This window comes from Chiroxiphia lanceolata, chromosome 10, assembly GCF_009829145.1.
Source record: "Chiroxiphia lanceolata isolate bChiLan1 chromosome 10, bChiLan1.pri, whole genome shotgun sequence".
NCBI lineage: Eukaryota > Metazoa > Chordata > Aves > Passeriformes > Pipridae > Chiroxiphia > Chiroxiphia lanceolata.
The window spans coordinates 7119038-7145313 of NC_045646.1; the positions used below are offsets into that span (position 1 = coordinate 7119038).

General features: G+C 43.5%; 1 protein-coding gene across 6 annotated transcripts in view; it reads left to right on the forward strand.

Annotated features, from left to right (window-relative positions):
• Positions 1-26276, forward strand: part of LOC116791829 (calcium-activated potassium channel subunit beta-2) — a 146034-nt gene that overhangs the window by 101399 nt on the left and 18359 nt on the right. The window contains exon 1 of one of the 6 annotated variants that reach the window (XM_032698211.1): positions 5827-6006. The exons of the other annotated variants lie outside the window; for them this stretch is intronic. The gene's annotated coding sequence lies outside the window, so the exon portion shown is untranslated. Of the gene's footprint in view, positions 1-5826; positions 6007-26276 lie in introns of those variants that run through there. 6 annotated transcript variants of the gene reach the window in all.

A 26276-nucleotide genomic window follows, 5' to 3' on the forward strand; every position in this document is an offset into this window, starting at 1 on the left:
CAGGCTGGGCAGTTAGCACCCTTAAAGACCCTCTAGACAGTCCTGCATATGCTGTGAAGAAGGGTTGTTTATTTAGGAGAGGTAGTTCATACAGAAAAGAGAAAGCAAGTCCCTCATCCCTGATCATAAGCATTATGAACTGGAGCTCCCTGTTTTGGGACCAAGGCCAAAATACTGCTTCTCCAAGAACCTGGCCAAAATCCAGCCTTCAAAAGCATTGTCAATAGTATGTTGGTAGGTGTCACAAGGAAGAAGATATTGCAGAAATATGGGCTATCATTCACTATTGCTGTCAATTTTATAGAACAAGTGTCAGCATAACACAGCCAAGGCCTCATGCTTCTGATGGCAGCAGGAGCTCACAGCCCTGGAATAGCAGGCCAGGCACCCTCATGCTGGGTGCCGGGTGGGGACAGGGCCACCACAGAAAAGCCCCCTGCCAGAGCTCAAATCTGTCATTTTACATCTTCTCCAAAATTACCTTTTCTTCCTTTAGCTGAAACACACGACTACTCTTTTCCCAAGGAGATAACTTGGTGCCCACACGTCTTCTCTTGGCTGCACCCTCATGTTTTCCCCCCCAAGCTGCATCCCCATTAGGGGTGTGCACAGGAGCACTCAGGCTCAGTCTCATGCTACAAACCCACTCTCCCATCTGGTACAGGCAGCATCAATCAGCATCCCTCAGGCAAGATTTTATTACCAACAGTGGAATTTTCCAAATATTGACTCATTTTAGCCTAAATAATCTCATTCTGTTATTATTGCCTACAAAGCTGGCTCCACTTCACCTTCTACAATACTTCAAAAGTGATTTAGCTGCATCAAAGATAACTCACATGTAATAGCAGCAGAACCAGGTCAGATTTAGTACAGTCCATCAGCTAAACTAAAACTCCAAGACCCACATCTGCTCCTGTCAGACAATGATAGGCATAAATCAATACACTACTTTCCTCACACTTCTTCCATGACCACATGCCTACAAGCAGGTAGGAAAGTAATACATTCAGGCTTTCTGAACTTTGACATAGATTACAGTGAACACAAAAAGTGGCATCTTGATGCAGTACAACATACACACTTTACCCCAAAAGCCTGCAATACAAGGAGCAGAGATACTTTAAGAAACAATGCACACACAAATAGGAAATACTTAGGACTACTGGACACAATACCTTGAATGCACAAAAGGCACTTTTCCACTTGCTTATAAGCATCCTTCTTAACTTCAAACAGCTCACAGTTCTTTGGTCCAACACCTCTAAAAAAAGACCCCTGAGATACTTTTCTTCAAACTATCTCAGCAAGAAGCAACACAGAACAATCCTCAAGAAACCCTTCCCCCCTCCTGGGTGAACTATTTATCTGCTCTTAATCTAGCCTTGATCATGAGCAGCTGGAACCCATAAACACCCAGCTCATCCTGGGATGATTGCTCTGAATTGCCATGGTTTCTTTAAATTCAGCAAATCCCTAATGACAATCAGTATCAGCTGAGGATCCAGAAGCTGCTTCTGTTATTTGTTTATGAGCCCAGGCGGTGTTTGGAGATAATAGATTTAAAAAATTAACGTTATTTTTCCTTATTAAGCCTGAAGTCGGGGCAGTAGCTAAAAGTTAACTTGCTTACAAGTGAAAGGATTTGCTTTGTGATACATTGATTCTACCTTTGAAATTCAGGTACGAGATTTAGCATCGGCTTACTTAGAACAACTTCAAGGAACAGCAAGCAGGAGGTAGAAGATGTTTTGGATGTTTTTTCGTGTGGCTCATGTTGCTAAGGAAACTGCCTCAGTGATGGCTCTGTGTTCACCACAGCTGGGTCAGCTAGGCTTTGCTTCTCAGGGTAAGGGGTGAGTCATGGCTGGAGAGTAAATTGCACAGACTTGCTAAGGAATGCCTTTATCACATACTTCCACTCACATGTGAAAAGATAGATTATTAGTTGTAGTTAATAATAAAAAGCACCAGCAAATCTATTTAATGCTTTCACTAGTAGTAGCAGGCTCTATATTACCAATTATATCTAACCCTTCAAATAGACACAAGAAAAATAAAACCACTGGGTTTTTTCCACACACTTTTACAAGTCCTGGCAATTGTTAGGATATGGTGTCAGGATACATCATGCCAAAAATGTCTTGGTGACACAAAACTTTGAATAACGCTGCTTTCTAATTCCCCTCACAAGATACAACCAAAACCAAAACCTGAGTTACTCAACATTGAGATGTTTCTGAAACTTTTACCAGAAGCAGATTTTTTGTGTGTGACACACTAGTGGCAACAGTAGGTTTCAATTTGCTGTCACAGTGATTGAAAAAGAAGAAAGGGTGGTTTTTAACCTTTACCAAACCAGTTAGGTGTGCTGACATACAGGAAGGTGTTGGTACATGAATGTGATACCCATATAAGAGTTACATACGCTCACCACTTGTAAATCATGTGGTCCCTCTACACCCTTGTGAACCTGGTCTCTGAGAAGCCACCAAAGAAATACCTCCTCTTCCTTTATGTTTGTTTCAGGTTTTTCACATCTTGATTTTGTTTCTGCAAATAGTGATGAGTTTGACATAGGGCCAGGTGGTTTTAGGCTATAATGAAGTCTGGATATTACAGACGCCCATTACAAGGCATTAGTTAATGCTAACAGATACTGTACATTTGCACTTAAGGCTCCATCTGGATAATCATCCAAATGTTTAGCTGAGCTTTCAGAGCCTCATAGGTCTTCAGCATGGCCTGAAGCTGTTATAAGAGATCGTGGGATGATATGGGGACCAGGAGTCTGAACTGGGACTGATTCTGCTCCTTCTTGAAGTTCTGGTTAAACCTATGAGCCAGACAGTGGCAGCTGGTATTTCTTATCTAAGTGTTTTTCTTCTGCAGCGTCATGGGTTTAACCCTTAGTTTGGGCAATACCTGTTTAGTGTTCCCCTGGAATAGATTTTGAATGAATCACAGGGAGCAAGGTAGCATTTCTGATGAAACAAATTGTACATCAAGCTGTACTGAACTGCAGAAATTAGAATTCAGTGACTCGTGAGAATTTAGTGACTGTGTGCCTTCCTGTAACGTAGATTTCATCCACACTTCCAGACTTTTAAATTTTCCATCTGACACTACGAGAAGAAACTATCTAAGTGTTAAGGCTTAAGCAATGGGGGTCATTCCTCATGCCTGCTATCACACAGCACTAGGAAAGCTGGACATGCCACATGCCTCTTTCCTCTCCTGTTCCCTTGGCCAGGGGCTTATTTCCTTTTCACAGGCTGTAGGAGCTCGACTGCCTATTTCTCTATTTTGCTGTCAGACAGTTTTGTAAGTGTCAGACAAAGAAAATCCAAGGTACCTCTGGCAGTCACCCAAAGAGAGGTAGCTGCTGGTTGGCACCTGCTGTAGCCCCCAGCAAGGGACCTGGAACATGAGCATTTTCAGTGCTAGGACCTCTGGCTTCAGCCTCCTGTTGGGACATTTTGACAACCTTCATGAGAAAGCCAGGCAGGTTTTATTTTGTGAATGCAGAACACCATGAAGACATGGTGAGGGCTGAGTTCCTGCTGTGGAGCCTGAAAGCAGTCAGGGTTTTTAGGGTTTTAGGCTGCCTGGTCCTGTTTTGTTTGATTCCTCATCTCTCTACTGTGGTAAGCAATGTAGGCTGATCGCTGCATGATGCCTTTCCTGAAGCATATGGCTGCTTTCTTGTAAACCCTTCCTATTACGGAATTTTGCAAGTGCCAAGATAAGCATTTAATCCTTGAGGGCTCATGTTCAGCACAGTCAGACCATCTGCAGGAGCATCACTGCTCATGCCAGAGCACCCAGCCCAGCAGGGCAGCTCAGACAGCTCACACAGCTCACTTTGAGTGACTTTAAACAGTGGTTTTGGGGACCACACTTGCCTGGGCCCTTTGATGTGTGTCTGTCTCCTCCAGGTAGGCTGCCTTGCAGCAAGTCCTCATCATTCATTTTAAAGGAGACATGTCAGGACCTGCATTAGAGTTCAGCTTTTAGCACCCTCTGAGCCCCCAGGCTGGCCAATCTTGCAGTATCTTCTTCCCACCTCTGCTCACCACCCTGCTCTGCAGCAGCCACCAGACAGGGAGGATGCTGGGATGTTATTTAACTGGGGATCTCAACAAATGCAGTGGGTGTCTTAAGATCAAAGGTCCTCCACACCCCTACAGAGGCTCCGCCAAGGATGTGGTGAATTTATTAACAAAAATTTTTAATATTTTGGAGATTTCATAGGGTCATTTCAGTTGAAAAAGACCTCTAAGATTGAGTCCAACCATTAATCCAGCATTACCAAGTCCACCACTTAATCTCCCTAAAATATTTACCATGTTCCCTACTGTCTTTTTTTGAAAATGTGCTTTGACAAACACCGTACCTCATTTACCTTTGATTTTATAGTCCTTGCCAAGGGTTTTGCCCATATGCTATGTTAGGTGCTTCCCTTTGCTCATATAAGCTGCCATTTCCCTGAATGTCAAAACATTACTAGACCTCTATTGAAAAGTCTCTCAAAAGTAGGAGAATGAGTCTTAATACTGCTTCTTACTAGTTTAATGGGAGGTTTGCTTGTTTTTACACTAAAATCATTGCTGTTACAATTTGTCAACCACACAAAGACAACAACCTTCCTATGGCTTGGATAGCAAACTTCACTATAAACCTTTGAGAAGTGAGTTGTAGTACCCCCTCTTAAGTTTGGGGTATTTGGCCTCAAGATTCCAAATTATGTTCCAAATTTTCTGGTAGTCCAAAGCCTGGGAGGTGAGATCAGTTAATATCCAAAGGTACCTCTACTCCTGAGGCTGCGACAACCCAGCGTTACCTCTAAGCGGGATGTGATTCCATCTGGTGAACCTTAGCTCAGACAACTAATAAATTTATCTGTTGCTGCCAGCTGTGAAACAGCAGGATGCTTGAGATGGGTATTCACCCTAGCAGGCCAGGATGTTGTTCTTTGTTTCTGGATCTAGATAAAAATTCATCAGCCTTTTGGGAAGGAAAAGGGTGTAAGGGTAAATAGTAAAAGAGTGTCACAATGCTTGTGGGAACGCTGCTTTTATGGGATTTTCATTATTTTCTTTGACCTATCTGCAAGAGAAGGACTAATCTGATGTGTTGTCAGCCCTATAGTCTCAGATGTGGAAATGGTTTATTTTAGACCCATGCAACAACTAGAATAGAATAGCTTTGAGTGTGAAGATTCAAAGTCAGTTCCTCAAAGTCCCTTCCAAAACTTAACCCAAGAGCTCAAGTGAACATTTGACTTAACATCCAGTGATTACTAATTATTTATAAAAAAAGATGGTTGATTTCTGAATCGTGACTTACTGAAGATTTAACAGCTTGGCATTTGAGCATCAGTGACTTTGTTTCAGTGAATTTTCCAATCCACTCCCTTAGCTAGACCTTACATCCCAACACAGAGCTCCAGGGCTGTGAAGAGTCAACAGGCAGCATATGGTGACTTTGGAAAAAGGCAGCAAAGCATTCATGTGTTGTTTGGCCACTGATTGCAGTTGTATGTGGCTCAGAGGGGAAACCTGCCACAGCAAGCCCCTCTGCGTATCACATTATTAATACCTGCATCATGTAGCAGGTCATGGGTTGTGTCCAGGATGGCCAGAAAACTGAACCCAAAACCAACCTAAACTCGTTTGCAAGCTTTGTGCCTCCATACTCTATAATGTGACTACTCACTCTAAAGATAACTCTATTTGTTTCCATACTACCTTAAAAAAACCTTCGCCTAACTATGACCTCAATCCTTCTGCTCCAGTCAGGGCTGAGAGAAGATTGTTCTTTAGGACTCCAGCACTTGTTAATTCTCTTAAAGAGATTACTCAAATCTTCCAAACAAATATCAGAATAGATTCTGGATTAAGCATGGGTGCTAAAATGACCTTGCTGATAAAATCAGCATCATCAAACCTCACAAATTGAAGTGGGAAGCCCTGGATGTAATTTTGACTCGCAGCTACTATCATGGTAAGTTATCAGACTGCTCTGCATCTCTCTTCCCCTATCTCTAATACTCTTGCAATGTTCCTTGAGAACCAATACAAGAAGTGTCAGATCTTCCAGATTTTTGTGGGAAAAACAACATACTGAGAGAGTCACTGGGGCACAACCCACTGTTTTCTTTTAGTAATGTTTATTGCTTTTTCCGTTCGCATATTTGAGTTGTCTGGTTCATTTTGGTGTCAGGACGAGACTGGTTTGCACAGCATCCCAATTCCTGTGTTAATCCAAGTGCCATTGATCAAAGGTGGGTTTAGCTTGGTGCATTTGGTGGGGTGCTCTAGTACAGGTGCTTGTTGGTGTGCCCTGGGGTCCACCAGGGACCATCTCCTTTGCCTGACACCTTTGGGTTATTCCCGCCCCCATGCAGCAAATATCCAGAGTTATTTATGTCCTGTGTCTGTCAGTGTAATTTCCTTCGTGTCTCCCTCGGGTTTCAGAAATAATTAACCCTGCAAAGACAGTTGTGGATTTTGGCAGTGTAACAGACAAGTTCTTAAGAACTGGGACTGGGGCGGTGATATTTGTGTTAAGTATTTTTGTAACTATGTTGTGGCCAGGAACAAATCCCAGAAATTTTTCCAGAAATCTGTGAATAGCATTTCACAAAAGAGAGGACATTAAGTAAAAATTCCATCACTTTTAATTTACATCTCTTCCGTTGTTGTTCGTTTATGGTTATTCTATGACCCCATCAGATTTCCTTGCAAAATCTCTAATGTCTATAGTGGGAATTTAAAATCCAATAAGAATTCACAGGCTACTGGGGGGAAAAAAAAAATTCCTTGGAGAGCAAAGTCCATCACGACTGAAGGCCTTAAGTTTACTTTCAAATCTCTTTACCCAATTTTCAGTTTAATTTGCTCATTTGCTAATCCTAATTTTCCACTACTGTGCTTACAATATCTAACTAAATATCACTCATGTGGAAACACATTAAAATTCTACAGCTGGAGAATTCTAGGTTGGAACTTATGGCCTCTGAATGCTTGTCATTTTGCTTCTCAACTGTCAACATGTAGTGGTAGGTCTGCCTTTCTCTCCTCAAAACTGTGTTAGCTGCATTCACTGTTCCCTTTCTGAGCACTCCACTGCTCCATTTCACTGGCACTACTGTCTGTTATGGCAAAAGTATCCCATCACGTTAAACTTCACTGATGCAGAAGTATAACCTTTTCCAAAAGATTTCTTCATATGCTATTATATAGGTTTCCTTTGTTCTTAAGTAATTTATTTTATTTTTATATAGAATGCTGGCACTGTGATATGTTGCACCTGGAAATAGCAAACTATTGTATTGTGTCAAAATATTGGGAATAGCACGATCTGTGCACAGCAGTCAGAACTGAGGAACTGAGAAACACCCTTGACTTCTGACAAAAAGGAAGAGCAGTCTGATTTTGTTCCAGTACAGAGAGCTGCCATTTGAACAGGCAGATCTGAAGGCTACATTGCCATCACATAGCCCCTGGTTCCCCCATCCCAGATGGAGCAGTGCTGGGACTCGCTTCTGCACAAGAACACATACAGATGGGGCAGAGTGGATCTGCCCCTCTCTGATCCCAGCTGGGCTCCCAGGGATAAAAGAGTCCGTAAGGACCCCAAGCTGAGGCTGAAAGTGCATCTCTGGATGAGGCAGCTGAGAGTTGCTTTGTACTCAGTGGTGCTGGCTCCCTTCCCTCCACAGCTGCCTCCTTCACTCCCTTCAGGGGGTTAGATTTCTGTGAGCTAATTTAAGGAGAAAAGCCTTTTTAATCCGGTATCTTACAGACTCAGAGTATGTATATTTTTATATTTTGAATAAAATATGAATATTAAGCTCTTTAGGCAGGGACTTTGTCTTCCAAGATCTCTTCAAAGCCCTTAACGTGCTGCTGATATTACAGGTGTAAATACCACAAATAATATAATACAGTTTGGATCCCATAGATCTGTTTCATTGGGAATGGGCTCACGTGTATCTTTATGTTGGACAGAAAAGGCTCAGGTATGAAGAAGGCTTCCCCAGAAGTTAGTGCTGAGCCTTGACGTTGAAGAGCTCGGGGTCAAGAACATGTTTTTAGGGTTCCTCATAGTCCATGAGGCTCTTCTTGCTTTGGTTCCACCAGTAAAAATGGGACAACCTGCCAAGGAACAAAAATCCAATTTAGCATGCAGAGCACTCATATGAGAAGTGGACGAGAGCTGTTTAGCCCTGCCAGATAACAGCATGTAGTAGTTCAAGGCAGAAAGGGAGAATGAATTCCCAAAGCAGCTGAAGGCAAAGAGGGAAAAAGGGCTTAAGAAAGAAAACCCCTTGTAGAAAAGAATATATTATTAACTGAAAAAGTAATTTAACAGAATAGTAATGTTCTCATACCACTGAGCCAATCTAATACCAACTCTGCAAATTTAATAAGATCGCTGCAAAGGCAGAGAAGTTCAATCTGAAGTGCACTCTTTTGAGGCTGAGGCCAATGTCCATTAAACACAATAGAAATACTTCATCAGCTTCAACACAAGCCAGATCAGGCATCCATTGGATTTGGATTATCAGTGGCTGTTATTGTCTCTACAGAATATTCCACTCGAACTCACCATGGCGATTGAAGTAACATCTAATTTTCACAACAATACAAGCATATTCTCAATATAGAATCATAGAATCATTTAGATTGGAAAAGACTTTTAAGATCATCAAGTCCAAGCATTAACCCAGCACTGCCAAGTCCACCACTAAACCATGTCCACCACTAAACCATGTCCCTACATGACACATCTACATGTGTCTTGATCTACATGGTCTTTTAAATCTCTCCGAGGATGATGACTCAACCACTTCCCTGGGCAGCCTATTCCAGGGCTTGAAAACCCTTTTGTTGCAGAGTTTTTTTCCAACATCCATTCTAAACCTCCCCTAGCACAGCTTGAAGCCATTTCGTCTTGTCCTCTTGCTTGTTACTTGGGATAGAATACCAACCCTCACCTGGCCAAAACCTCCTTTCAGGTAGTTGTAGAGAGCAACAACTTCACCCCTCAGCCTCCTTTTCTCCAGGCTAAACAACCTTTAGTTCCCTCAGCTGCTCCTGAACAGACTTGAGCTCCAGACTCTTCCCCAGTTCTGTTGCTTTTCTCTGGACACACGAAGTGAGGGGCCCAAAACTAAACACAGAATTTGAGGTGTGGCTTCACCACTGCTGAATACAGGGGAAGAATCCCTTCCCTAGTCGTGCTAGCCACACTATTGCTGATCCAAGCTGGGATGCCACTGGCCTTCTTGGCCACCTGGGCACACTCTGGCTCATCTTCAGCCAGTTGTCAAACAGTACCCCCAGTCCTTTCCTCCTGGGCAGCTTTCCATGCTATAATCCATGTGGAATTCAGCAAGCTGCAATGTACATGGAAAAGTCTGGCCATGCAATGGTATTTCATACAATGCAACTGCTGTGCACCCAGCTATCTTGGTTTATCACTTTTTACAGGTCTGAGCAATGTCTCCCAGTTGAGTGTTCCATTAACTTTTTCACCCCTTATTTCTTAAAAAAGCCCAGAAGTAATCTTAATCCCCCTTATCTGGCTATACTATTATCTTGCTGCATTCCTGGTGCCTTCACACAAAGATTTTGTGGAGCTATGTTTTTTCACTTAGCCCAAAATCGGCTTGGAGGAAGACAGGGCAAAGAGGTCTCTACTTGAACAGGCTAGAAATAGAAATTAGTCTTAGTTTGTGCCTGGTTTTAATTCAGATCAGATTAGAGCTGGGTTTGTTTTACTGCAGTTTAAGAGAAGGGAACATTTCTCATGTGAGATGGGAGATTGATTGCTATTAGATCCTCCCTTCAGATTAGTCCCTTGGAGGAGTCTAAGTTGAACCACATGTTCTGGCCTGCTGGGACCAGCAATTAATCCAACCCTGCCAACTCTGGAAAGAATGTCACTGTGACATCAGTAGTGTTCTTTCCCCTGAGGAACTGAGGGTATTTGTAGTGAGAAAAAGAGGTGTAAGATTGGCAACTGCTTAAATACAAATGACCAGGAAGAAAAGGTACAAAATCCACTTCCTTTAGCATGAGATTTAAGTAGTTTTGTGGATCATGTATTTGTAATAGTTTGCTGTATTAATAAGTTCAGTACAGCAGCTTTCAAGTTTGAAGCAAGTCTCTTTAGTCTATTCCTTCAGAAAGTGCAGTCCAAAAACTATTGATCTATTTGTACAGATAAACACCTCACAGAGTTATCAGAATCAATGCACACACTCAGGCAAAAATTCAATACAAATAATAATAAATAAGTACAGACACAGGAAACAGAAATGTACAGTTTAAAACTGATTGAAATGCTGACCCAAATAGCTGTTTGTGTGCATTTCTGCAAAGGCAATTCCAAGAAAGGGAAAGAGGGTGCAAAAAGTAAATGGTAATTTCAGAGGTGGCAGACAAGAGAAGAGACAAGCAACATCCAGCTCAAAGGAGATGGGCAAGGGATGGGTAGTGGTGGAAGCACCACTCGATTTTATTCAATTTTTTTATATGTATATGAATTTTAGAAGTCTTTGTACAAAGCAAGGTCTGAGCACTGTTGTTGAAATCTACCCAGAGGAGAGTAAAGGAGTAGCACGGGTACCTGCATACATGTTTTCCATAGCTGGACAGCCTAATTTTGCACCCATGGGTTTTTTTTGAGGTCAAGAGAAGTTTTGGCATGAAATCTTTTTGTGTTTTGCTGAGCCATTTTCATCTGCTTTGGTTGTCTCTGAAGCTGCCATGAGATGAGATGGGATGGGGTGGGCCTGGGCCAGCCACCAGTCCTTCAAAGTACATATGGCAGAGGTGCTCTGATGGGCACTGAACCCAGGAAGTAAGAGCTGAGAGAACAGATCCAGGTGGTTATGAGAAAGAACAGAGTGGGAAGAGGCAGAAAACACTAGAAAAATGGGAAAGGAGAAGCAGATTGGGAGTGACCTCAGATTGTAAAGCATGCTATTTAAAAGAAACAGAGAAACATAAAAAAATTGTGGAGGTTCTTGACAAAAGACCCAGTGAAGGTGGCAATGGGAGATGGCTTGGAACAGAGGCTAGACCAGGTCTTAAACCTGCCAACCACAGGATACCAGGAGGGTCCATAAGGACCCACAGGCTGGTCACAGTCCTCCTCACAGCTTCATGCAGGTCCACCCATACCTGCTGTTCCTCACACCCCTCCCCAAGCACCCCTCAGGAGGTGCTCAGCACCGAGTGGACTGGACCTGGGCTTTCACCTGGCACCACTGCTCCTCAAATACTTTCCAGGTGGGAGAAGCAGAGAGCAGGTCACAGACTGATGTAATTCAGCTCCACAGAATCCACACCAGACATCAGGATGAGGCTAGAGGACTGCTGGACACAATGCTGGAGGTGGGGAATGCCATGAGTTTCATACAGGGTCCAAAGGACACTTAGGGGAAAAAGAGAGAGAGAGGCTAAAGGTTTAAAAAGCATTTTGATAAAAAAAGCAAGATACTGTCAAGAAGTCAATCAGAAGCCAAAATTTGGCCCGATCTGCTCTTATTTAACCTTCAGCATGTGATCAGATCTCAATCTTTCTATTCTTGGTAACAGCTGATGAACGCAGTGTAACAAGGTATTAATAAACATCTGCCCAGCTCTTATATTAATATGGAGAAGAATTAATGGAGGTCTTAGCACGTTCATATTTTCTAATTATGGCAGATGACTTTATTTATAGAAATAATAGAGAGAATGGAAATTGTCACTGACACCATGTCAATATACGTAATGAAATCCAATCATTTAATTGCATTACATTTGGTAAGGAGTCACATCAATAAAGGGCCCTCCTTGGAGCAGTTCAGTGGTCAGTACGTACTTTGTGTTAGGAAGCTATTAAGATTAATGTTTTTTCAATGAATCACGGGGAAAATAAGTCATCTCTGACACACCTATTCCTGTGCCTGAGACCTCGAGAGGGACAGGGCTGGGGGCAGAGCTTTCCACCCAGAGAGGTGAAGGCCACTGCCCTTTGTGTAGCTGTCTGATCTTCATGCTCATTTCTGGACACCCCTTGCTTCCAGTCCCCAAAGCATCCAAAATAATGCCCAGACTGAAGCCCGTGCTATAGTTCAGCTGTCGCTGGCCATGGCTAAGCCAGCACATGCATCAGTTCTGCTTCATGTAGTGCCCTCCTCTCCACCACAATAAAGTATCACCAGTGCTTCTGTGGGAATGATAACATGCTATACCACTGAGATAAATAAAGCACAATGTTAAATCTTGATATGTTTACACCTCCTAAGAGAGGGGGAAGAGGTCTATAAAATTCCCGCTAAAGGAGACATGGCTGTTCAGATTGTTTGCGGCTTGATAGGTAAACCCTGCAGCCAGTTTTTATTGAGAGTTGCTGGCATTGGTCTTAGAGGCCTGTTGGGGTTTAAGAAGGTTTTGGACAACTACTGTGGCTGTTTTTCAAGGTTTTGAAGTACATTTCATAAATATTCAGTTCAGACAGGCAGCTGGGGAAGTTTGGATCTCTCCTCCCAGAAGCAGGGAAAAGTAAAACAAAGCTACAATTATGGTGGCAGATGGTCTGGTACACACAGAGCATTGCTAGTAATTTTGCTCCTTGAACACTGAAGAAGGAGATCTGGAGTGATGCTGAAAAACCAAAAAGGTCCTCTAGTTCTCTCTTGTTCTTCCAAAATGTGTTTCCTAATCCATTCTGGTCTTCCAAAGCTATCAGTCTGAATTAATGAAAACAGAGCAAGGGAATGGTACTATTTCTATTAATTATAGAGGCAGGTTTGTGCAATAAACAGAATTCATATCCCTACAGTGCTGCTTAAGTACCTATAATTCAGCTGCTCTGTTCACAACTGCAGCATCTTATTCACATTGTTTTACAAATTAGCAAACTTGGAATCAGCAGCTGAGTACAGTGTGATGACATTTAGGGGGATCTGATCTGCTGAAATCTACAGGTGGTCTTCCAGTGCCACTTTTCACTGTGATTGAGTTACAGCTCCTACATTAGGTCCTCCTAGATCAGCTCCATGTTTTCAGTAGGAGTGAAAGTACAGAGCCTTAGGAAATAGTGTCAGTTACGTATGGTAGCTGCTGGTACTGTTCCAAGTACTGCCAAACTAACATTTGGGGTGATGCTCTTTCAGAGATGGGTAGAAAGGGGGGCCAGAGCACTCCTGGAGTGAGGGAAGTGAGAGCTTTTGAGGGGGTGACAGACAAACCCCAGAATTCCAGGGGGAATAAAGGAAACCTGGAAAGGTGCAGAGCGATAATCATTCTTGTTCCACTCCAGCTTTCCCCTTTCCAGAATAACTAAACTTTGCTTTTCTCTGCATCTGAGTGAGAGGAAGCAAATTGCTGATTTCCAGTAGCCAAACGCATTTGATAGCAGAGCTCCTGCTGCGAGCCCAGAACTTTGTACCAACAAACTGGTCTGACTGGGGAGAGCCCTGGTAAATCAAATACTCCAACGTTTTCCAAAACCTGTACGGTACCAATAGCAGATCACTTCGAGTCACAACAAGTTCTGATAGCAAATGACTGCACCAGGATGATGAAAAAAAGAAAAGGTACTTCTCTGGGCTGTAGAGCAAAAGGTTGATTTTTTTTTAATCAACTGCTCGCAGTGCTGCTGGTGTTACATTTTAAGCATCTGATTCAGGCATTTGAGTGGAAAGGCGATAAAATCCTTGACTTTGATTGAATTTCCATTGTGGCAAAAGGGAAAAATAAATACAAACAGCATAAAGAAATAAAAAAAGTTACTGTTGGACAAAACTTTCCCCATCATTTTTTAAATCTCTAGATACTGAAAAAAAAAATCTGTTTTTTTTATTTGCTTGAAGGTCAAAATTCAGCTTTTAAACATTCTTTCAGCAGGCATTATGTTTAAACACTGAACCGCCTGCCAGTTTAAGGAACACATTTCTTCAATTACATCCAGCATTAGTGCAGCTGTCAGGATTTCCCAAGGGACCACTGCAAACTGAAGAAATGCCTTTGCTGTGATGCTGACAGGTTCTGTGGCATTGCCCTGCCCTTTGCTTGCTTCTGCATTCGGCTGCTGGCCTCACTGATGTAAATAAGAAGAGAATCAAGTACCCAGGCTCTTCTGAAGTCCATATCAAAGAGCATTTAAATGATAGACTTCATTGCTTGTACAGTAGCTTTAAAAGAAGAATTGTTTCAAAAGCAGTTCCAGTGTAAGGAAAAGGAGTAAGTGGGGGTGAAAGTTAAATTTTACACCCTATACAGTATAAATGCAGTCCCTATTACAGAAGCCTCTGATAATATTTCCTGTAATTGAATTACTTCTATGAAATCAATAGGGGAGAAAAACCCTCTGAACAGATTAGGAAGAGGACTACCAGCTTTTATTTACCTACTACATTGTTTTACAGAGAGAGGCATACATGCTACAATAGGGATGGCTCAAGTCATGAGCAGGGAATTACCTTTTACCTTCACAAGTTTTTCTGCAGGTATGTTTGCTCAAAAGGAGCTAAATAAATGGAAGAATTTGAATACCAGCTTTTAGGAGCAAGATAGTATCCTAAGAATATCTACCTATGAGAAACATTTTTGGTTATACTTACCTTAGCAGCCTCCTCAGTCACAAGCAGTGCTATAAAGCACCTTTATAATAGAAATGGTCTTCTGGATTTCAAGGTCAATGTGAAAACACAGATTTTCTGCATTTTGATTCAAATGTAACTCACATGATTACTGGGGCTCAAGGATTTTTAGGAGAGATGGAGGCAGGAAGAGCTTTCATAAAAGCATTAAAATGGGTGAAAAATCGTGTAATTGTTAAACTGCACTAAAGAACAGAGAATACAGACATAATACACATGATCTGATTTTCACCATCTATTGGCTTATTTCATTAATGGCACTACCAAATGTTTAGTAAAAACCTTTTGTTGTTTGGAAGAAGGAGGCTGGAAACTGGCCAAATGATGTACACCTTAAAGACAAAGACCAAGGAAGGTGAGATTGTGCAGGCTGCATCTGTGATAATTATTTGAACAAATCCCACCTGCCTGGCACTTAAGGGTAGAGGCAAGCTTTTGCTGTCTGGGCAGGTCTCCTATGTATCTCCAGTGCATATTTTAGCAGCCAGAATTTGCTTTTAATCTCCCACGTGACATTTAGTGTGTCAGGACAGGGAATTCTGTCTTGATCCTGATAGTTCCTGTCATTCAGCAACTGCTGGGTGGCAGCTGGATGGCATGAGCAGCACAGCCCAGAACAAAGCCAACAGCATGTGGGGATGGTCAATCCCAGGGAGGTGCCACAGGGCCCTCCAGCTTCCGAGTGTCCCCAAGACAGAGATGGGATGTTCACCTGCCTGTCACTCCTTGATGGTGAGGTGTTTTGAGCCCACAGCAGATGAACCACTTCCAACTTTGGGAAGTCCTGGTTACTGCACGTGCCAGTCCCCAACACACAAGTGAGGTTCCCTTGAGTGTGGGAAAGGGGACAGTGCACAGAGCTGCTGGAGAAAAGTGGCAGCTTTTTTCCTGAAGAAAATGTACAATATGTGGACCTCACACATCCACACATATGGACATGTGGCATGTCCTAGACGCCCCTACCTTGTCAGGGTGTGGGATGCGGGTGGAAAGCGACCCACCCACATTAGGCTGCCCATGCACAGCCTTGCAGTTCCCCCCAGCAGCTGTGGGGATCAGGATGGTTCTGAAATAATGGGATTTGGAAAGGTTTTTGAGGCCTGAGTTCTAATTTCTCCTGGTTCTGCCCTGGTCACCAAAGCTGGACAGTTGTTCAATGAGGTGGTCAGATGAACCCACCTGCATAGGAGAAGCTGTTCAGTGCCAGACCTCTCACTCACTCTCACACTCACAGAAAGGCAATTCTCACTCAGTATTTTGCACTGGAACTTCAGTACTGAGATGGGTATCTTCCAGGAGCTAATACAAAATAACTTCCCACAAATGGCCCAGCAACCCAAAATCTATTCCTGCAGCCTGACAATTTCAGTGTGTTGCCAGCTCACAGCTTTGCTGCCACCAGTTCCTTAAGGCAGTTTTACCCAGCACTGTTGAAAAGGAAAACATTCACTGTGCCCTGGGGGAAATGAAGCATGGAAGTCCCGTTATCACTGACAGAAGTTTTGTTTCTAATTCCCCATCTGCTCTTCTGAATGTTAACCTACAGTAGTGGCACATAATTTAAATGATAAATAAGAATCCCAAATAGGAACCAACAAATATTAGTCAGATAGGCTGGTGGTGTCTGCAGAAATGTGATGTGGACACTCATATTTCAAGAAAGAGAAATGAAACAAAAAAATAGTGCTGCATAAAAATAAAGGGAAAATGCTAACACAGAATAGGACAAAGTAATGGTCAAAAACGGATTTATTTTTTATAACTTTAATCCATATAGGATCCTTTACAGCTCCTCATTCCTATTCTTATTGTTACTTGTGTTTAGCAGCTGAATAAAATAGCAGTCAAGGCAAGAAATATGGGAAGAGAGTAATAATGTGATGCGTAGTGTTAACTCGCTGATTTTGGAAATATCCATTTATCTTGGTTAAATGAAAGCTTAGCCCAAGTAGTAAGCCAAGTAATCATGATTAGGGAGAGAAAAAGACATTCACCTCCTTGGAAACTCAATGCTCTTCAACAGTAATAGCACTGCAGTGACATTGTTCGAAGCTGGACGCTTGCAGTAATTAATATAGATTATTGCCATCTGAGGAATGGAAGTATCTGTGCCTGCTCCTACCACTGTTTTAATTTCAGACCAGTTCTGAGACCAAAAATACTTCGGGTTTTGTTTCATGGACACAGCCCCTTCACTGTTCAGGCCATCAGAGGACAGCAGAGATTTTGTTCTCTTTATTGGTTCAAAACTGCATAGAGGGCATATGTACACTGTTCTCTCTTAGAGAGACCTTGCCTTTGTTCTTTCTCATTATCTTTTTTCCTGACTCTCAAGAAAAATTGGGTTTATGCTAAAAAGTATATTACAAGAACACATCTGTTAAGAGATTCATGAACTCTCAAGCTATTGTTTTTCTAAGGAGGATGAATCTGCATCTGTATTGTCCAGTGTATCATGCACTGAACTCATCTGCAAAGCAGGTGCTTTAGTGCTCACACTGATTTCTGACCTATTACCCTGGTGCAGCACTGCATTAACCTGAGTGCATCAGCCTTGTCTCAGAGTCCATCAGCTCTTCGACTCACCAGATTTCCCATCCACCTCACACCACTACTTCTGTGCATTTCATTACTACCTTGCTGCAATATGCAGCTGTTCCTGCTCTTTGTTGTGTGGGCACATCACTACTATCTGTGTTGTGTTCCCTGTCTTTGCAATACTCTGCCTTAATGTGACCCACTTAATTTCTTTTTCCCAGCCTTGCTCATCAGACTGGGTTTGATCTGTGTCCTAACCATGAAGGACTCCACTAGAAAGGCTTCCTCCTTGCACTAGAAATGATCCTCTGGGGCACCTTCTCTGTAGGAATTAGGATTTTGCATTGTTTTTCTAATCAGCCAGTTGGCTTCTGTCCCTAATATGTGACTTGGACATCCTTACCCTCACTCCACAGCCTACTACAAAAATGATCTGGTCATATATCAGCAGGATTCCCCAACTGGTGAGCATTAGCTTGCTATACCATGTTTAGGGGTCGTTAGAAATATTACTACCACACTATTCCCACCCAGCTGCTCTGTTTTGCTGTGAATAGCGGAACTAGTCAATGGAGAGAAATCCTTTCCATTCAGTTAATATCTTAATATTGAGCTCATTGTTAAAACAACAGTTCCTCACCACTAATCAGCAAAAAGCAATCAGGCAGAGCAAACAGGGAGCTCCAGAGGACACATGCATGAGTTCAAAGGTCCACAGAGCTGTAGCCATGTTGCACATGACTTAGACTCAAGAGCCAATAAGCAGCTGCACCTGCAGAATTACGTTTGAAAAAATAAGGACGCTAAGGATATTAATTTTCTGTGAAAATTATGTGAAATGTATGCAGGAAAAAATATGTCTGGAGCTTTTCTACAGCATTTGGGCACAAAATTTTGCTTTGTGAATTTGACACAGCAATTGATCATATTCAACTAAGAGGGCTACAGATGGTGAAGTCTGTGTTCTGAAAAGATGACAAACCACCGCAGTGTGCTTATGATGCAAAATTTACCCTTTTGTAATAAGACAAAGAGGAAAGATGCTCATGAAAACTAAACTGGATCTATACTTTTACCAGACAGTTGTTTATTTCCCAGCTCCATGACTCGGTATCAGTAGTATTGTGGTATTATATCAATCTTTTCCTATCAAGCCCTTTCCTCAGTTTCAAAGAAGACAAGTAATTTCTACTCAGTGTCTGTCATAACCAGGTTTCTAAGCTAGCATGGCAGGACTATTCACAACCTATTTGTAGACATCCCTCTGCATCCAGAGATCCTCCAGCAGGTCCCAGAGACTAGTGGTAATGGAACACAACTGCCAACCAGCTAGTGCTCCTCTTGTTCCTCCAATCCAGCAGTCTCTGACATTTAGATCTCAACAATCTATTCCTTGTGTATGCCAGCAGATTTAATACAGCATCGTTCACTGACAGCCAGGGAAGCTAAACTGGCACAGTTAAATAACTTGCTTGAATTTCCAGTTCACACTGGCAGCACTCATGGTCCTCTTCCCTGGTCACTGTTTTGGATCAGATCCTTTACGAACTGGCCTGCACAAACACGGTTCAAAAGCAGTTGCCTGCAATGGTGAAGTAGCTTTACATCAATACCCAAAGCAGAGAGCCAACCTGCTTACTGGGGGAGCAGCGTGGGCTGGAGCACTTGTCTAAACCAGGGGTGAAGCCAGGGAAGAGCTTTTAGCAAATCATGTCCTTGCTCAGTATCTCTGTGTCACACCTGTACCTTTGCAGTATTAACATGGCCAAGGTCATGGTTTTTAGTAAGATGTGACATGTGAAACCTCAGCAGTGGTCTCGTATTGGTGCCGACTGCCCACCCGTTAGGAGTGCACGCGTCCGGCCAGCTGTGCTCTGCTAGACCCTCATAAAAATTAACAAGAATTCTAAATGCAGGCTGCTGTATTTTGCCACAGAAAATAAAGTCAAACAACAGCTAAAACTGGGGAGGGGAGGGGAGGGGAGGGGAGGGGAGGAAAGGGGAGCAGAGAAGGCAGATCAAAGGCAACATAAGGGTTGTATTTATTTTCTAATCCCATCTCTTTTAGTGTCTGTGATGAGCGCTGTAACTAAAGGAATCTAACTGAATTAGAATTTCAATATGTCCTGAGCAGATTGGAGCTGTTTCCATTCATGAGCAGCACGTCCCAGCTGTAATTGCCTGCTCGCTTATCCACATAGCTCTTTACAGCTAATCCAAATGCAGACTCAAAAATAAATAGTGCCAGAGCATTCACTTCCCGCTGGGCAGTAGTTTTAGCTCGCCTCTGCCTTTGCTTTGTTCCGGATGGTGCTCTCGATGGCAGAGGGACTGACTCAAAGGAGATAAAAGATGATTGACCTGCTCAAGAAAAGCCACTCCTGCTGTATCTGCCCTGCCTGTTTTGTGCTTTTCCTCTGGGTGCTGCTTTGTCTCTGTTTATTCTTCTCTGCCCTCACCTCTCTCCCAAGCCACATCGCTCCTGCAATCTACTTCTCCTTCGTGGCTTCCCTAAAAGCTGCTGGTGTCCTCCCTGTCCCCAGAAGCACATCACCCTTCCTATCTGTGCGCTCCTACCCACAAACACACCACCAGGGTTTTAGCACTGAAATTAAGCTTCCTCTTCAGGGATACTTAAAAGCCGTGCACTTCTCAGATTAGGTCTTCTCTGGAGGGGTGTAAAGCTGAGGCACAGTTTCACAAAGCTGGACAAGGTGTCCCCATGGAGGGGACTTGGCACAACCACAAAGCAAGGCTCTGCCTTTGCTCTCTGACATGGGAATCTGTACGTGTGTTGGCTCTCATCCCTCCTCACTGGGTGGAAGGTGGTTGTCCACCATTTTTCAGGCTGTTTTTTCAACTACAACCACCCCAGACTTCCTGGAAGCCTTTGACCAAGTCTCAGCAGCCTCTGTGCCTCTGTCCATCACTTGTAAAACAGCAGTGCCAACACCCTGTTGCTTCACAGTTTGTGGTGTAAATCCCAGGTCCCTGAGATGACAATGGTGCAGGGGCATAGAAGTTGAGTAAGAAGCCACTTCAGCTTAGTCAGAGGTGTCCAAATCCCACCATGGAATCAATTGTTCTTAAAAATATTATTTTTAGTGTCCAAAAGAGCCTTGTCTAAGACTTAATCAAGTAGGTACCCACAAAATCTCAGCTGGAGAGAAGGTCATTCCCTCTTGATGACCATCAAAGAGACTGATCTCAGCATGGAGCTAGAGCTAGAAACACCTCCCTGGGAGCAGAGAAGCAATGCCTCCACCTCATCTCCTTTCTCTCACTCCCTCTCCATTTCCCACTGGTTTATCATGGCATGACCACAAGCCACAGAGCATCTTCACTGTCACTCACATGCTCTTAGCCAGCCAGCCTGGTCCAGGGCCATATAGCTCTTCTGGTGCAGTGCAGTACCCAAGGTGATATATCCCTCTGCAATGGCAGAGAATTGCACTAAGATTTAAAGGAGAGCATCAAGTGAGGTAGTGCAGCACTTTCACTGCCTTCATCCTTACCCCCAGGATCCTTCTCCATCAGTGTAATACTACCTGGTCTTTGGCGGGACAGATCTCCCTATAAAACTCTCTTGGCTCAATTGGATAGGAAGCGCAAGGGAGTGACCCAGCACTTGCCACTGCTGCACCCCCTCCCAGAGCCAGCCCATTTTATGCCACTTTGTGCCCTTCTCCAAAGCCAGAGAGCAGCTGAGATGATGAATAAAGTGCTTGTCCGATGTGTCACTTGCTACGTTAATTCCAATTCAGCACAGAAAGCTAAAAATGTTTGCAGAATCCTGACAGGCAAAGGGGACAATTATCCTCAGCTGCTCCTCACAAATGTTGATCCCCGTGACTGCAACATGCCAAGGGAGGCATTGCCTCATGCTTGGATTGCAAACTCACCAGCACCAAAACATGAGGATGGTAATAAGAGCTGGCTCTTCACTGCATGCTCTGCTACCTGAAGATGAGCTGGAAGTGTCCTCTGCCAGGTAGAGCAATGGGACCAGCACATCCCTTGTACAGATGAGGAAGCTGAGGCCGTAATGTCAGACTGCTCCAAGGCAATCAGAAGGTCACCAGAGAAGTTGTGACTCTCTTGCAATGACAGACAATAGCTCCCTCCTTGTAGCTGACCTGGAGACACAGGAATTTCTTTTATAAGTTGCTGTTTCAATCAACTAAATGAGAATAATTAAGACTATGACAGTGTGGCCAAGGTGAGTTTCTGGATCCCTTTCCCCCCATGGCGTGGGGCGGCCCAGTTCTAGTTCCATTTCCATCCGAGGAACCATTCCGACATCTTGAAGGATAGGGAAAGGGAACTCCAGCATCAGGGATTTCTTCAGGTCCTGAGCCTGGAGGGGAGAGGTGCCCTCCCCTCCTTCCACCACCCACGTGGTCCCGTGGCCAGCACAGAGACAGCACACTGGCGTGGAGAGGAGGCAAGAGAGAGTTTATTGTTGGGGGTGTTACATTTATAGGCTTAGGAGGATTCACAGAGTAACCAATTACAGGTTGCAGGAAGGGGTTAACAACCAATAGGAAGGGGTTAAAAGGGGCCAATGAGAACACCTCATGATATCTTAGGACATTCTTGCACGGGATAACACTTGTCGTGGGGGGTGTTGGGAAGAAGAAGCATGTGTTTGCAAAGAGACCACCAAAAGCCATTTTAAGACATGTTTAAACAACAGTTTTCCCATATAATGCAGATTTACTGCCACAGTGAGTGAAATGAGTTGTCACTGGGACAGTAATATATAGGAAGAGGCACTGGGGGAAAAAAAAAAGAAAAAAAAAGGTAAAAAAAAAGAAAATTGGAGAAGGAAGTTAAAAAGATCAGGAAGAATAAAGACTATAAAGTCTACAGCCATATGGGTGGGCTGTTTAGACTCGTACTGGGAAGGTAGCTCTTGGGGAAGGGGAAGCCTTGGGATAAAAGGCATCATTAAATGGCAAGGCTTGAAAGCTTTTTCAAAACGCAGAAAGTCAGCACTGGAACGAAAAACATCATGAAATGGAAACCTGGAAGCTTCAGAGGTTACATTGGAATACTTAATTTTGAAGTGTGAACATAATGCATATTGTCATGTAGCAGGGAGATACAGATACCTCAGCCTTTCTGAATATCTCTCCTACTTCTCTATATGCTGGGGAGAGGGAATTAACAATTGTGAAGGATGACTTCAAGTTAAAAGAAATTTTGCCTTTGAAAACAAACCCAAATGACACTGTGTTCCACACACAGCTTTTGTTTTCACTGGCAGCCCCATGGTCTACCTTTGGACATGAAATGTCCCAGACATGCTTGTGACATGGGAGCCCAGCAAGACCACCCTGTGTCCAGGATGTCTCCCTCATTCAACTAAAAATCCAGATGGAGAGCTCAGCTCTCATCTCTGAGCTCTAGGGAGATTTAGGAGAAGGGTCAGAAATAGAGGTGAATCATTAATGAAGCATCATTAGCCATCAGTTCTCCTAAACTCTTGTCAGTACATTAACACCAGCTGCCCATTGTCCGCTTTTCCCTTGCCATGATGAGGAACCCCAAATTCAAGGTCGTCTGCCAGTGGAATTAGTCAGTTAGTGCAGCTGGAGCTCCTGAGATGCTGCAACGAGGGCAGTAATTTATGTCCCTCTGTCCTGCACCAGGCCCATTATCCTGGGAAGCAGCAGATTCCAGTCACGAGGCAGAAATACACCATTTGATATTGCTGTTGCTGCTACACAATTTAGAGCTGCTGCTGCCAGAGCCTTAAACGTTCCCTAAGTGGTGACTGTCTTCTGCTAATGCAGATGCATTTCTTTTGTGAGTCAGCTTACTGCTGTTCTTGTTGGTCTGTGCTTGCTGTCCTTCCATTTTGGGTGCAGACAAGGGTCCTGGGCCCAGCTCTTTCATTCTTTCAATACCTGGACTGGGAAATTCCCTTGGATGATCTCCTGAATCAAACAGGAACATCTTCATACAGTAGTTATCTCCACCACTCTGCCTGGGAGATTGTACCATGCTCTAAGGCACCTAAATGCCAGATTACCCCCCAGTCAGGCTACACTTTGCATCAAGAATTCAACAGACCACTTTATTTACTCTCCTATCCTTCATCACACAATACTTCTCTCTTTTTTCTGGCTCATCAAAGCCATGGGAGAACATGCTATCATCAGACATAGGCATACATAAGACCTATTGGGACGTAAAATCTAATTGTCCATACTCAGTGAATTCACCTCAAAGTGAACCACTACCTCCTTGAAGGTTGCCTTTGACAGTTGGTTTCAGTCTCTTCCTTATCCCATGGGTGATGGTGGGTGGGACCACCCCAAAAAAACGGTCTATCCAATCATGAGAGAGATCAAATATCTCCCATTCCTCAACAACAGCTGCTCTGTCTGTCCATGAACAGGCACAGACAGCTGTGTGGTGACGCTGGGAAAGGTTAATATGTGGACTAGTAGGAAAACTTTGGGGTTCACAGAGAGCTCCCTTAGGGTTCAAATGAATCCTCTGTCTGGGAAGCATCCAGCATCCAGAGTACTTGTCAGCATAGACAGTGCTGGATGTGGGTGAATTCAGACAAAGCTGAGGTGGTCAGTGATTATATCTTTAAGTGAATGCTTTTGTTGCCTTTCGATGACTCAGGGTGTCTTTCATGAGGTAAAATTAATGCAAGTGCTTCTCTTTTTACAGTGGCCACACTGCCCAGGAAATGAAATGCCATAAGGGGAGCAAAGCTCATTAGTTTGGTGCCGTAAAAGGTTCTCCAAGGTCTTGGAAATCCTATGATTAACATAAACATAGACAGAGGCAATTACCAACAAACATATATATAAACCCCAGCTTTTCATCTAGAAACATGGTCTGCAGTATCCCTCTTTGTTCATAGGGGTGGGGACCCAGAGGTAAGGGACTTTTCATACCAATTGTGACATAAACCAAAACCTGAGGAAGTCAGCTCAGGGTGAAAGTGAGGACTACAGAGCACATAACATAGTTCCCAAGGTACTAGCTAAGGGATCTTGTGATTCACCCTCAGAATTATATCCTTTTTTGGAGAAAATTGAAGCAAATCCTATCCTGGTATGTTTTCTTCACACTGAAGTCCTCTCTCAGGCGGTTGCTGTCAGGTGGACTTCTTAGGACAGGGCAGAGCAGTTCTAATCTTATAAGAACTATCTCAAGTCTTCATCTTGCTATAGCTGGAAAAGTGTAAATCATCTCAGGTTTTCTAGTGAGTTCCATGAGATCCACCAGAAGGTAATGTTCAAGAGGAGGATGAGAACAGGGGAGGATGGGAGGAGTGGGTCAGCCACAGGCAGGCTGTGTAGGTGTCGCAGGCCCACATATTTGTAGGAGATTGTGTGCTTTTTACTCTGTGTTTCTCTCTTTAACTTTGTGTATTTATTCAGAATAGCCCCAAACATGAAGAATGAGGTGTGTTTTGTAAAAACCAAAGCTTGGTTCTCTGTCTCTGTGGCAACCATGTCAAGAGACAACTGTGTTGTTGCCACACGGGCAAATAGTGAAGGAGACGGGGATGTTTGGACAAGGTCAGGTAGAAAGCCCAGAGTTCCAATTCTAACAAAAGTCACACCAAGTACAGGAGTTTACGAACAACCTGCCCTATAGGAATATCCCCCACAGACTCCTGATAGCCAAAAAGCAGCTTGAAGCATCTCTTCTACTCTGTTTTTAACAGGTATTGTCATGACTTTAGATGCTCCGTCTGTTCAAGCAATAGCACAACACACTCTGAGTGTGAGGCTGACGTCCTATAGTAATGAGTTTCGCAGGCTGATTACTTGTTGCATGATAAAAATAAGTTGCCAGCAGCTGACTCAGAGGCAATGGGCAAAAAGAGAAAAAAAAAAAAGTAGTGCTACTTGTTTTCTAAGAAAAGAGAGAAAGGGCAGGGAAGGAAGAAGGTTTACAAACCTGCCTTGGGACTAACTCAGGGGAGGAGAAAAGCATGGAAGTTTGTTAACTGACCTGGTGGGGCAGGACATGGTCATGTAGGTTGCAACTGTTCTAAGTTATGTGTCCTCCAAAAGTCTTCCAAAGGAGGTCTTGGGGACTTTGTGTTGTTATTGGTCCACAAAAGGTTCTTACCTTACATCTAACCCCTGCCTAAAGGAACCATGGGCTTTAGTCACTTACATCTGACCTCTGGAGTAGCTGCTATGATGTCATCAGTGTTACAATTTTACAAAAAATTAGATGTGCAATTGTGTGTTAAATAGTGGTAGTTAGCTTGGATTGCCCAACTAATGAAGCAGGCAGCATTAATGTTGTCACATATGGACTGCTCTAGGGCACTGGCAATATAAGGGAGTCTGAAATCACTCCAACTTAGTGGGAAAAGGGACATCCCTTTTTCTCCTCTGGCATCCCCTCAGTGGGACAGATCCCTCTCACCCAGCTCTCACCCCAGCAGTGCTCCTGCAATTTGCTCTGGACATTAGAAATCTGCCTCCCTGCCCAAGCAGTCTTGCCCAGGTGTCCCTGCAGGCTCAGACAGGTGGCAGAAGCTGCTGATCACCTCTAACATGTGCCCAAGTTTTGCTTAATTAAGAACAGACTCTCTAATAGCATTCATCACCATCTCCTGATGGCTCTGGGACCACTCAGACTGTGGCAGCACAACCAGCCAGGCTTTTCTGTCATGCCATTCATGCGTGACATTCTGGAGGGTGCAGTGGTAAACCTATAATTTTATTTTCCAGCACTGAAGGACTCAGCCTGGGACAGACTCAGTCCAGCATCCAATCTGGTCTCCAGGTCCTTGGGTAGTTGCTCTGAGCCCTCCTGTGTGGCTCGGTGCAGAAACACGAGCTGGGTGGTTACTGTGGTGCTGTCTTAGGTAACGAGGGTGCAAATCTTACCTACCAGAGTGAGGATTAGACCCAAGGTCTTAAAACTGAAATTTCTGACCAATATCACTGTAAAAACATTTAGTTACATTGGTTAGATCCTGGAAGATACTACTTCACCTTCTAAACTGTAGTTATTTCAGAGAGGAAGTGCTTCATCTTGTTGTTTATTCCCCGGTATTTAACTACAGTCGTTTTAA